The sequence below is a fragment of the Myotis yumanensis genome, unplaced genomic scaffold (genome assembly GCF_028538775.1).
Source record: "Myotis yumanensis isolate MYYU_CA2020_CCGP unplaced genomic scaffold, mMyoYum1.0.hap1 SCAF_6, whole genome shotgun sequence".
Lineage (NCBI taxonomy): Eukaryota > Metazoa > Chordata > Mammalia > Chiroptera > Vespertilionidae > Myotis > Myotis yumanensis.
Window position 1 is genome coordinate 86117901 of NW_027223757.1, and position 12298 is coordinate 86130198.

Here is a 12298-nt window from a genome sequence, read left to right on the forward strand (position 1 = left end):
GCTGGGAGGAGGAGGGCAATACTGGGAGGAGGAGGGCCATCCCCTGAACACAGTACACTCAAGGCCCTACTTGAGCAGAAAGCAAGGCCCAGAGAGGAAACCAGAGGGCTGAGATGAGCTCCAAGGGAGGGGAGACCGATAGAGACCCTGCTAGGCTCCTGGGAGTCTGAGCACTGGCTTTCTCTTATACTTCCCCTTCTGGAGTTTTCACGCTTCAGGTGCCCAGAATCCAGGAGAGACTGTTTTCCACTTGGTCTGTCCTTCCCCACCACCACCACCACCAGGAATCTCTCCCCACCCCGGAAGCCAAGCCGGAAGCCGCCCTCCCACCGGCCCCTGATCGTCCTTTCCCCTTCTCCCCTGGATGCCAGCCACCTTGATGCCGTTTCTATTCAGAAACTGACCAGAAACTTACACTCTAACTCTGAATTCCACTAGATCCCAAGCAGGACCCGTGTCTGTACAGTAATGGAGCAGGAATCCCAGGGTTGGAATGGATCCTGGAGCACGGAAGCCAAAGGGCACCCAGGAATGCGTCTGGCACTGCGTGTCTGTGTTCCTCACAGGGCCCTCAGTCTGCGCTGACATTTGTGTGACGGGAAGCCCCGTGCCTCACCGCTGCCCATTCTGCTGCAAACTAATCCCCAACCACCAGGAAGGTCTTGCTTCTTTCAGACCACAACCTGGATCCCTGTTTTTGGGGTGTGTGTGTGTGTGTGTGTGTGTGTGTCTGGAAGATGCACTACTAAGCACACAACCACTTTTCTAGGAAAAGAAGTTTTGTTGTTTTCATGCAAAGAGCTTAATGGCCTATTTGCCTTTAACCTGCCTGAATTGGTGGCAGTAAATGTAGCACCATAGAGGGTTTACCTATGCAGATAGTCCTCCGCTTGGGGAGGGGGCTACAGTGTGAAGGAGGGGAGGGGAGGGGGAAGACTGAGAATAGGAGTGGGAGGACCATCGGCATCCTGGGAAGGAGGTCACCTTCAGGGGTCAGGCTTGCAGGGGGGAATGAAGAAAGGCAGGGAGAGACCGGGATGGCATGAAAACATGCAGTTGGTGAAGAAAAGAAGGAAAACTCGAGGTCTTCTAGTCACAAACATCCTCAGAGAAAGGGGCCTCAGTATTCTCAGTATTCTCATCTGGAAAGTAGGTATAATACCAGAGCCCACTTCCTACTCTTGTGGGGGTTAAACCGGACACACTGTGAAGTTGTGCCTGTCACACAGTCCGTGCTCAACACAACGTAGCGACGATACATGTGATACAATGTTATGTTACAAACAATATGCCATGACTCTCTTTTCTGAGCCCCAGCTCTCCTTCAGCCTCACAGTCGGGCTCCCTGTCCACATCTGCTTAACAAATCCGTTCCTCCCACTCCTGCGGTTTTGCTCCCCCTGCAGACAGCAGCCCCGGCTGGGTGGAGCCGGCAGAGGCTCCCCGGGCCATTACTCAGGGTTTCCAAGGCCCTGGCAAGGACTCCCTCCTCCTCCTCTCCAGGCGGCTCCCTGCTCCTGGGGACAGGAAGTGTGACTGTTTGGAGAGGGACGAAGTCCTCCCCTTATTGTGCCCACAGTCAGGTCCCAGAGGCAGGCCCTGGGCTCGCTGAGCCGGCTGCCTGGGCCCTGCACCAGCCGCCTCTCCAAAGTCTTGCCGGTCCGAGGGCTGCAGCACAGACTTGCTGGGGAACCTTGGGCAAGTCCCTTTCCCTCTTAGGCCTCAGTTTGCGTCTGTGCTGTAAAAAAATAAAGAGGAAATAATGACAATTTCGTGACTTGATGATGTAGTTATGAAGATGAGGAAAGGGAAGGGGAAGTAAGGAAACCAGGGCTTGTGCCCGGCAGAGCCCTGGCGCTGGCCGCCGAGGTGAAGCGACCGGGGAGGGGATGGACTGAATCAGCCCCTGGACCCGGTGCGACCAGCTCCCCGAATCAGGGACGCTCCCCTGGGGGTTCCTTCTCTGCCTCCAGCCCAGCTTCTCGCAGGGGCTTCACCCCTATTTACAGAAATGGGAATTTGCATGATGAAAATAACTCCAGCCGGACTGCGATTTTACTGCGTTTGGCACCAGGCTCGGAAAAAGCGGCTGCATAGCCAATTACTGGAATTTTTAAACACAAATAATATTTTACGGGATCAGTGGGCTGGCGCGGGGCCGCCGCACCAGGCGCGGCTCCTCCGCCCACAAACAAGCTCCGATTGTGCGGCAGCGAGCGCGCCAGCCCCGGCCCCGAGGAGCGGCGGGGGTGCCGCGGACGGGCGGGCCGGGGTCCCGGCGCGGGCAGGTGCAGCGCGGGATCCACGGCCAGGCGCCCGGCCGGCAGGGCGCGTTGGCGAGCCCGGGCCCGGGTGGGGTGCGCCGGGCGCCCGGCTCACCTGCAGCGCTGCGCCTGGAAGCGGTTAGCCGAGAGGGCGCGCCCCGGGCTAGTTCCCCCGCCCCGCGGCCGCCCGCTGGGCCTGGCCCGCGCCCTGCGCCCTTGGCACGGTCGTGGCCGCCGCGCCGCCTCCGGAAGGCCGGCTTCCCGGAACGGCCCGAGGGCGGTGGGGATCTGCGCCGAGGCCCTAGAGCCCCCCTCACTTTCCCTCTCCCGCCCGAGACGCGCTGGCGCGCTGGATGCCGACTGGGGCTGCGGGCTGCGCCCCAGAGTCCAATGCAGGTCGAGGGGGGCACAGCCAAGGGTACAGAGATATCCCCAAAGTCCCGCCAGGGACCCTTATTCCCGCGCATCCGAGACCCCCGGCCTGGCCGGGCCCGCGAGGCTGGCCATCCTGGCAGCCGCCCACTCCCTTGCCTGGGTCTGGTCCTTGGCGCTCTGCCCGCCTCCCCCGCTAGGCGCCCAGTCCCAGCCCCAGCCCCTGCCCCTGCACCAGCCTCTGCCCCTGCCTCAGCCCCAGCCCCTGCCTCAGCCCCAGCCCCTGCCCCAGCCTCTGTCTCAGCCCCTGCCCCAGCCCCTGCCTCAGCCCCAGCCCCTGCCCCAGCCTCTGTCTCAGCCCCTGCCCCAGCCCCTGCCCCAGCCCTTGCCCCAGCCCCTGCCCCTGCCTCAGCCCCAGCCCCTGCCCCAGCCCCTGTCTCAGCCCCTGCCCCAGCCCCTGCCCCAGCCCCTGTCTCAGCCCCTGCCCCTGCCTCAGCCCAGCGCGCACAGGGTTAAGCGGGAGCAGGTGTGCAGCCAGATGCCGCTGACCACCCCCCTCCCCCGTAGCCCCGTCGGCCTCCTCCTCCTCCGCCCACCCGCTCAGAACCAAACAGTCCCAAATAAAAGTGCTATTGTTGCCTCTCCCCACCCCCGCCGCTGCCCCGCCACCTGGAGCGGAGCCCGGTCCCCTCTTCACCTGCCCCGGGGCCGGCCTGGGGGAGGGGACGTGGGGCCTCCTAGCGGGTACTTCTGTTCCCCTGCCTCCCGGTTTCCCTTCCCCGGTGTCCCCAGCACTGACCTCCGGGCCAGCGGTGGGGGCCCTGACTTGGGGCGTGGGGTTCCTTTCTGGCCCGAGAGCTGGGTTCTGGCCTCCCCCTCCCCCCGCCCCCCAAGCTTCGTCCTCCCTGGCTAGACGGGCGCTGGTGTGCAGAGCTAGGAGAGCAGCAGGCCCGTGCAGGCGCCCAGGACAGGGCCAGGCTCACTGGCTGGGCAGCTGCAGCTGGTATATATATGAATTATATATTTATATTGAATTATTTGTCCCTCCACCAGACAAGGAAGGCAGGTAAGAGTGCTGACTCCCTTTTGCAGCTCAGAGGGGTGAAATGCCTGGCCCTGTCACTTGGGGCTTCCCACGGAAGTCCGGTCTGTCGACTCCTCTGGCACCATGGGGCCGGGGTGCGCATCTGATGGACAAGGAATGGGGGACCCTAGAGACCGGAAGCCTGGCACCGCCGGGACTCACTCGAGGACCTTGGACAAGTGACTCCTCCCTGGTTTCCTCGTTCCCAAACCGACGGGAGTGGACCAAGGGGTTGGCTGACCCCCACGGTCTGGGGGGCCAGGAAGGGACCCCACGAGGGAGCGAGACAGCCACGGTCCGTGCGGAGGGAAGCAAAGGTTCCCCCTTTGGCTCCCCATCTCCACCAGCCTCCGCTCGCCCTGCCTCCACCCCTCCCTGCCGCCCCGAGAGGCTGAACTGCGAGGTTAAATAAATAGCTGACGGTGGCCCAAGGAAACGAGTCAAGACGGTTGCCGAGAGAAGAAACCCAGACCTCAGAGCAGATCCGCCCCGGAGCCAGCAGTCCCTGCTCCGCCCCTACTGCGTGCCGAGCCCTGGCTGGTCCCGGCCTCGCCCGCCCGAGTTCCCGGAGCTGGCCCTCCTGGTGCCGGCGCGCCCCCCTCCCCACCTGCCCCGCTCCCGCTCCCGCGCGGGCGGCTGGTGCTGGGGGCGCGCGCGCAGATTACCGTATTTCCTCTCCTTGCGCCCTCAGTTGTGAGCGCAGGGATGGAACTTCTCCCACCCACCCGAGAGTCCTGTCCGTCCTGGTCCTGTGGAAAGAGCTCTACCGGGAGTCGAGAGAACTGAGATTTTGTTTTTGTTGTCTTAGCTCTGCAGACCTGTAAATCCTGTTTCCTCTTCCCATGGGACCTAGCCAGCATCTCACATTCAACCAGGCCGGCTTTGAGATGCTGATCCCCGGCCGCCCCCCCCCCCCCCCCCCCCGCCCCCCTTCCCCACCTCAGGAAGGGGCGACTCCACCTTTCCAGTTGGCCTGGAAGAAAATCTCAACTTTTCTCTTTCCCTGTCATCTTCCAGCCAAATGCCTTGGCAAATCTAGTTAGCCTTCAAAACACCAGCACTGTGCCCAAGCCACCCTCTGCTCCTGCTTGGAATATCCTGTGACCCTTCTGCGTCCCTACCCACTTCGTCCGTTGTCAGCAGAGCAGGCAGGGCTCTCTTTTTAAACAAAAGTCAGGTCATCTTCTCATGGCTGCACATCTCACGCAGAGAACAGGCCCTTACAAGGCCCTGGATGACCGGATCCCCTCTCCACTCTTCCCTCCCCATCTTCTCCCCTCACTCTACTCCAGCCACACGGCCTCCTCAGGGTTCCACCTCAGGGTTCCACGGGCAGGACAGCACGCTCCTGCTCAGGGCCTTTGCACTCGCCATGATTCCCTCTGCCTGGGGTAATCTTTCCCCAGATTCCTACTTTGTTCCTCTTGTTACTTAGCTAAGGCTTTCTCTACCTGCCCCCCCCTCCTTTAATACCCACAGGCTGGCTCCTCCCCTCCTGTCCCCTGCTTCACTGTTCTCAGTAACATGCATCACCCTCTGACATGCTACATGCTTACCTGCTGATTTGTTTGCCTGTCTCCTCCCAGCAGATTGTAGGTGCTGTGAAGGCAGAAGTTTTTATTTATTTTTTAAATTCTTTATTGTTTAAAGTATTACATAAAGTATTACATGTCTCCCCGCCCCATTGATCTCTCCCCAGCACCCCACCCCCCGCCCCCCGCTGAAGGCAGAAGTTTTTTAAAGAAAGTCCCAGCCTTAGAAGAAGGCTTCCCGCAGAGCAGGCCTCGGTAAATATTTGTGGAATGAATGAGTAAATGCAGAATGAACAAGTGACTCTCCTTCCTAGGCCCTCCTTTCCTCACCTGTACAACTGAGTTGGATCCAATGAAAGTCCCCCCTCAACTGTGAGAGTCCCTGGCTCCTCACAACCTTACCTGCTAAGTCAGGCCCTAGGCCTCCTACAGCTCACCTGGCGGGGTGGGGAGGGGCTGGGAAGTGTGGGCTGGGTTTTGTGGGAGGGGAGACCTGAGGCGAGGCTTGCCTGGGAGGGGATGGAAGAGGAGCCCCCCTCCATAGAAGGAGCTGCCCCTCCTTGCTCGCCCATGGACCACTCTCCTCTGACCAGAAGGCATTGGTCACTTGGAGAAGGTCGAGCTGAGGGATTCTGGTGGGTCATATAAAACATCCCCTCGAGGCTTGGAGAGCTGGTGGCTCTTTTCCTGCTCCCTCAGAGGGGTGGAAGGTAGGCTATGAAGGTCCTGAAGGCTCTCAAAATGTATGGAATTGTCACCTTTCCTGATACTTTAGTGGTCAGGAGAGGCAAGAGGGGAGGGATCACTAGTCAATCACTCATCTTCACACCAAGGCCCCCAGGCAGAGGCACAGGGGCTCTTAATGCTGTTGAGAGGAGAACCCGAGATGAACCTTTGAAGGCTGATGGAGGTTTTGCTAGGCGCTGGGAGTCCAAGATGAATGAGACTCAGGTCCCACTCTGGAGCAGCTCAGACTGGTATCTAATAACTTGAGCACAATGATGAATGTGTTATTACCAGGCAACTTACTTGGGAGCAAACAGGGGAATGATCCCAACTTTTCCCACCATGGGAGGGGATGTCAAAGGAGGTCTCCTGGAGGTGACATCCCTGAGCAAGACTCAAAAGGTAGAGAAAGGCGGGCAGGGCTCTTGGCGGGGCGCGAGTGCAGTGTCAGACCTTCCGGATCATGGAGTCAATGGTGAGAGGTGAGCACTGTGACTCTGGAAGGTGAGAGTGAGGGGCAGAGAGCTGAACCAGCGTGTCAACCAGCTCTGTGTCTGTGCCGCCCTGCGCAAGGCAGAGCAGGCTCACCCCAGGGTGCATCCTAGTCCAGAGGGCCCGTCACTCATTCGAGAAGCATCTCTGAAGGCCCCTCCTGGGCCCAGCTTAGCACAAGGCCCGGGGGAGGCAGGGGCATGCAGAGTGAGATGGGGCCAGTGGTCAAGAGACTTGGGCCATTAACAGCGGTGCTCCTGGTTGGCTGTGTGACTCTAGGTGAGCCTGGAACCTCTCTGAGCCTCAGCTCTCCTAACTGTAGAGGTGACAGATTCCACCTGCCCTGCATGAGTCCTGGGTTAGACTGAGGGACAAATGAGATCATCTCAGCATATGCACTTAGAAGTGTATGACAGAGGGACACAAAATAACACACAGCAAGGTCTCCGTCCTCCAAGAGCTTGCAGTATAGTCTTTGTAGCATAGAGTTCCAGCCTAGGCCCCCCCAATTTTCTATTTTAATCTGGGTCTCCTGGTCCCTTGGGACTGGCCAACTCCCTGCCTAGCCTTATGCTTGTGTTGACATCCTTCCTGACCCCCACGTCCAAATGAAGGCTCCCCCTTGTGGCCTGTCCTGGAATAACAGGTCTCTGAGCAAGAAGAGATGGGGTGAGGTTGACCACAAAAAGGGGAGCAGGCTCTAGCCGGTTTGGCTCAGTGGGCAGAGCCTTGACCTGCGGACTGAACGGTCTCAGGTTTGATTCCAGTCAAGGGCACATGCCTAGGTTGCAGGCTCAGTCCCCAGTAGGGGGCATGCAGGAGGCAGCTGATCAATGATTCTCTCTCATCGTTGATGTTTCTACCTCTCTCTCCCTCTCCCTTCCTCTCTGAAATCAATAAAAATATATTTTTAAAAAAAGGAATAGAAAGAGGCCAGAAGAGGAAGAATATGAAGACCTGGGAAAGAAACAGGGCAAACCTTCGAAGAAAGTAAATTCTAAAACAGAATGTTAGATGGGAAGGTCCCTGGGACCTCTTCCCACACCCCATTTTACAGATGAAGAAACAGGTTTTGTGAAGGAAGTTAGAGGTGGGACCATGACTCAGGTGTCCAGACACTCCTACACTGGTGCTCACTCCATTACACCAAGCATCACATGCATTTATACAGCTCAGTGAACAAACAATCCAGACTGCCAACTCCCCTCTACATCTGGTAGTGTCTCCCTGAGGGCCTCTGACCATGTAGCAGCCTCGCCCAGGGCAAAGATCCCCCAATGCCAGAGACTGCATCCAGAGTTGCTGGTATAACCCCAGAGCTAATCCATCCTGGACCCAGAGATCAGAGGGAGACAGCTCTCTGGGATTTTCTGTCTTTACTGGGGTCTGTGGGCTGGGAGGAGGGCGGGGACACACCAAATCCACAACTAGATGGCCACCTCAGCAGAGGGGTGAGTGTGGGGGGGGGGGGCGCTACAGTTGCAAGTACTAGTATGGAGTGCTTTATCCAAAGTTTTTTTAAACCTGCATTTTCTAATTTAGTCCTTGCTGCTATTATTAGCCCGCTTTAGAGATGAGAACGATGAGTCACTAACGGACCAAGCGACTCGCCAAGGTCAAGAAGAACACGAGAGCAGCGTATACAGAAGGCACTGATGGATGCCATTATGTGCCGGTGACTAACTGTCTTGTTTTTATGGAGCTGATTTTAGGAGGAACTCTTTCCCACTCTGTGGTCCCCTTCCTCCGACAGCAGGGTGATTTCTCCTGCCTTCCTTGGATCCTGGCAGCCAGGAGGCTTGGCTCCGTGTTTAAGGGACTGGTGGTGGGGTAGGGGGAGGAGGGAGTAGGGGATGGGCACAAAGAGTTCAGCTGAGGAAGAGGGGCCGCTTGCCTGCACTGAGCTGAGGGGCTTATAAATAGCTCCCCACTGGCTCGCTGAGGGGAGGCCTGGATTTCTGCTCGCCCCAGGGATTGGAAAGCAAAGATGAGCTCTGTGCAAATGTACTGATGCTGTCTAGGAACCCTGTGGCCCTGGCCCACTGCTACATCATAGGGTGCTCAGTAGATGGAGGACACCCCGGGTTCAAGGGTTGTGCGACCCTGCGCAGTGTGGAGCAGTGGTGGGAGCCCAGTCTTGGAGCCAGGCTGCCTGGGTTCGCAGCCCAGCCTCCCCACATGATGATCTGCGGCCTCGACTTTGCCTCTCCGAGCCTTGGTTTTCTTATCAATAAAGTGGGGAATAGTGGCACCTACTCAGAGTGTTGGAAGCATTAAATGAGTGAGTCAGGCAAAGTACTTAGGAAAATACCTGGCATATAGTAAGTGCTCAATAAACCCAACCTATTATTAGGAAAGACCCATCTGGGTTACAAGATCATCGCTGTACAGTGAAAGGGGTTGGGTTAGATGAGTGATTCCCAGTTCTCTGGGGAAGGTTGTTACTTTTCAGAAGGAGCAAAGCCATAGAGAGGAAAGCTTGGTCAAACATTCAGGGGTGTGGCTTGCAGAAGATCTGAGTGTTTCCCCCGAGGGGCCTGAGTGTACAGAGCTGGGTCACAGGACCAGAAACCAGAACATTCCTAACACCCCCTGGCTCCCACCTTATTCTGTGGCTCTGGGTTACCTTTTCAGTCTGGAGGGTGTGAAGTCCAGGGGAGTATTGGGCTGGATGAGGGAACCCCGAACGCAAAGCTGGCAGCTCGTACCTTGGGGTGAGTCCCAGGCCCTGCGGCTCCTGGATGGTCCTGCATCCGATGCTCCCTGGGGGGTGGATTTGGGTGGAGGAGGCCTTGGGGGGCAAAGGGCAGGCAGGCAAAGCTCCTTTCCACCGTGCTTACTGCACTGCACTGAATGATGACTAAATGCCAAGCGCTGGCTTCAGGCAATTGCCTAAATCATTCAGAGGTTGACAGAGAAGGGAGGGAAGGCACATGGGAAGCTTGGGGGAGAATGTTCTTGTAATTCTTCAGTCTGAGGAACATTAAGAAGCCATAAGCCATGTCGAGAGCTTGAATTACATTAGAGAGATTATCCTGTTACAGTTCATAATCCTGGATAATATACCGTCGTGGAGCACACCTGCCCATGATAAATCTCACCCTGTAATGGCCTGACCCTGGGGGCCCAGGGAGGCTGGGGCAGCTGGCAGGGGCTATGGGCATGGATACAGCCTGGGCCGGGGCACCTGTGAGTGCCCCTGACCCATCTTCGTGCCCCCTCCCCTTGCCTCTGCCCGGAGGGCATGGATGTGGCTGGATGCTGCAACCTTCTCCACCTCCATCCCAGGTGCTTGGCTCCCCAGGGCCCCTCCAGCCTTAAGCCTGACCCCATGCGTCCACCACCTCCTCTGGCGGGACAGGTCACTTGCATGTCTGTCTCCAGGCCCTCTTCTTCCCGAAGGCCTTCCCCTCAATCCCTCCAAGCCCAGCGGGCATTTCCTGGTTCATGGAGGCCTCCCGGAGAGCACACATGGACACCCCCTTAGCTCCAGCTCAAGTCACGGCCCCCTCCCTGTGAGTGGGTGTGTCATCTGCCACCTACGTGTGGGCAAACGTTTTCTGAGCACCTGTCTGTCCAGTTAGACCTCAAGTACCATGAAATCAGGAACCGTGACTGCTGCCACAGCACGTGCACAGCAAGGTTAAATAACTCATGCATCCAATTAAAAGCAGAATCCGCATTCAAAACCCGTTTGTCCCGCTCGAGCCTGTGCTTTTGGCCACAGAGGAGCACTGGCTCTGCCCCGTCCTGCTCCCTCTGTGCCTGGCCTCACTTCCCACGAGGTGGCAGATCCTTACCAGGTTCCATTTGCCTTCCACTGGGGGCCTGAGCGTTTGCCACGACAGCAACTCGTTCTCCCCAAGCGCTGAATGGCACAGACCTGGGTCCCAACCTCAGCTGCCGCGCTCCACTTACACAGCCACGTGACCTCAGACAAGCGGAAGGGATGACTCTCCCGGCAGACCTTAGAGTGGGACGGCACCTGAGCCTTCCAGAGTCACCCCCAGCCTGTCCTAGTGGCTCACTCCACTGTGTGGCCTCATTCACACCCCATGAGCTGGCAGCCCTGTCCTAGCCCTAACTCCGTCTCCTCTGCCACCGACTGCCCTGTCCTGCTCGGCCCCCAGCTCCTGGAGGCCTGGAGGGATCTGGGTATCTGTCAGGTGTCCCTGCTGTCTCTGCATGTCCCCAACCCCCCTCAGCCTCAGGTTCTGCTTTACTCTCCCACTTTCAGTCCCCAAACACACATTCCGTGTGTCCTTCTTCCTTGCGTCACCCTCCTGGGCCTCCTGGGGTTAGTTACGCAAGTCTCTCTGGGTGTCCCAAGAGGAAGCCACAGCGATCGATCATGTCTCCGTGGTCCCCAAGCGCCAAACCCTGATTTACACTCTTCACCAGCATTATCACACCCGCCCCAGGTTGGCCCTATGAGATGGGTGCTACATCATTTCTATGTTACCGATGAGAAGGTTGAGGCTTAGAGCAGCTAAAAACAGTGTCAAAGGTCAACACCTAGTCAAGAGCAGAGCTGGAATTCAAACCCACACCAGAGTCCAGGTGCTTACCCTTGATGCCACTGTCTCCCCAGGCGCCCAGCTGCCTCCCAGCCCCAGCCCCATCCAGGCCGACCCTTCTCCTCCCTGCTCCTCCCTACAGGACCCCAGCACCTTCGCTGGAGACCAGAGCACCCCTGCCTGCCAAGTCACTCGGTGCGTCTGGATTCGTTCCCTCTCTGTGCACCTCCACATCATTCATCCAGGGACAGAACCACGGCAGTCTGACTATCCACCCAGCCATTCACTCCCATCCTCCACTCATGGGCTCCTGGAATGTCAGAGCTAGAATGGGGCCTTAGAGATGATCTGGTCCAGTGGTTTTAAAACCAGAAAGCAGTTTCCAAAGAAAAGCTTCTGTGGAAGTTGTACAGAGAAATCAGATCAATGAGCAGCTCGATGAGTGTGGGGGTGGGGTGGGGGTGGGAGATTGGGGTGGTGTCCAGACTTCTGTCTTCTCCGTGACCCCCTGCTCTGTACTCCAGGGTACAGTTGGTTGGGGGCTGTGTCCAGACACCTAGTCCGAGGGAACCTGTTGCCTCCCATTGCTGAGCGTTTATCATGACAGCAACTCATTCTACCCAAGCGCTGAATTGCACAGACCTGGGCCCTAACCTCAGCTGCCGCGCGCCACTTACAAAGCCACATGACCTTGGACCACTAAACCATGCAACCCTTTATGGCCCCTCATCAATTTCTTCCTCTGAAGAATGGAGACAGTAACAGGACCTACCTGCTGCTGGGTAATGAACCACCCCGAAGCAGAGTGGCTTAAAACAAGCATTATCTCACTTGCGTTTTACTATGCGTCCTAGTGTGTGGGCTGGCTGGGCTCAGCATGGCGGTTCTTCTGGTCTCGTAGTTGCAGCCCATGGTGGCTGGGGCTGCAGTCACTTGGAGGACTGACCCAGATGCTGGGATGGCTGGGCCTCTTGTGCTCCACGGACCCTCGTGACTTCTCTCCACGTGGTCCCTCCAGCTGGATAACCAGACCTCTCATACAGCATCTCAGAGCTCCCAGAAGCACAAAAGTGGGAGCCTCCAGGCCTTCTTGAGACTCAGGCCTCACTACTGCTGCACGCTGCTGGTTAAATTCCAGGGGAAGGGAAATTAACACCAGAATTTGCAGCCATCTTTAACCGACCGCAGTCTGTGTGACCTTGACAAAGAACATTACCTAACCTTTCTGATTTTCCATCTGTGCTCTCCCCTGTGAAAAATAAATACATCGATCCATGGAAAGGGCTTATAACAGTGCCTGGCACATAGTAA

At 57.6% G+C, this 12298-nt stretch overlaps 1 long non-coding RNA gene across 1 annotated transcript; it reads right to left on the reverse strand.

The window, feature by feature from the left end:
• Positions 1–1662: 1662 nt before the first annotated feature.
• On the reverse strand, positions 1663–11807 carry LOC139013225 (uncharacterized). The gene is made up of 3 exons (XR_011471952.1): positions 11760–11807; positions 5277–5319; positions 1663–1738 (listed from the first exon to the last, which is right to left on the reverse strand). It is a non-coding gene; the product is annotated as an uncharacterized lncRNA (long non-coding RNA).
• Between the last annotated feature and the right edge of the window lie 491 nt (positions 11808–12298).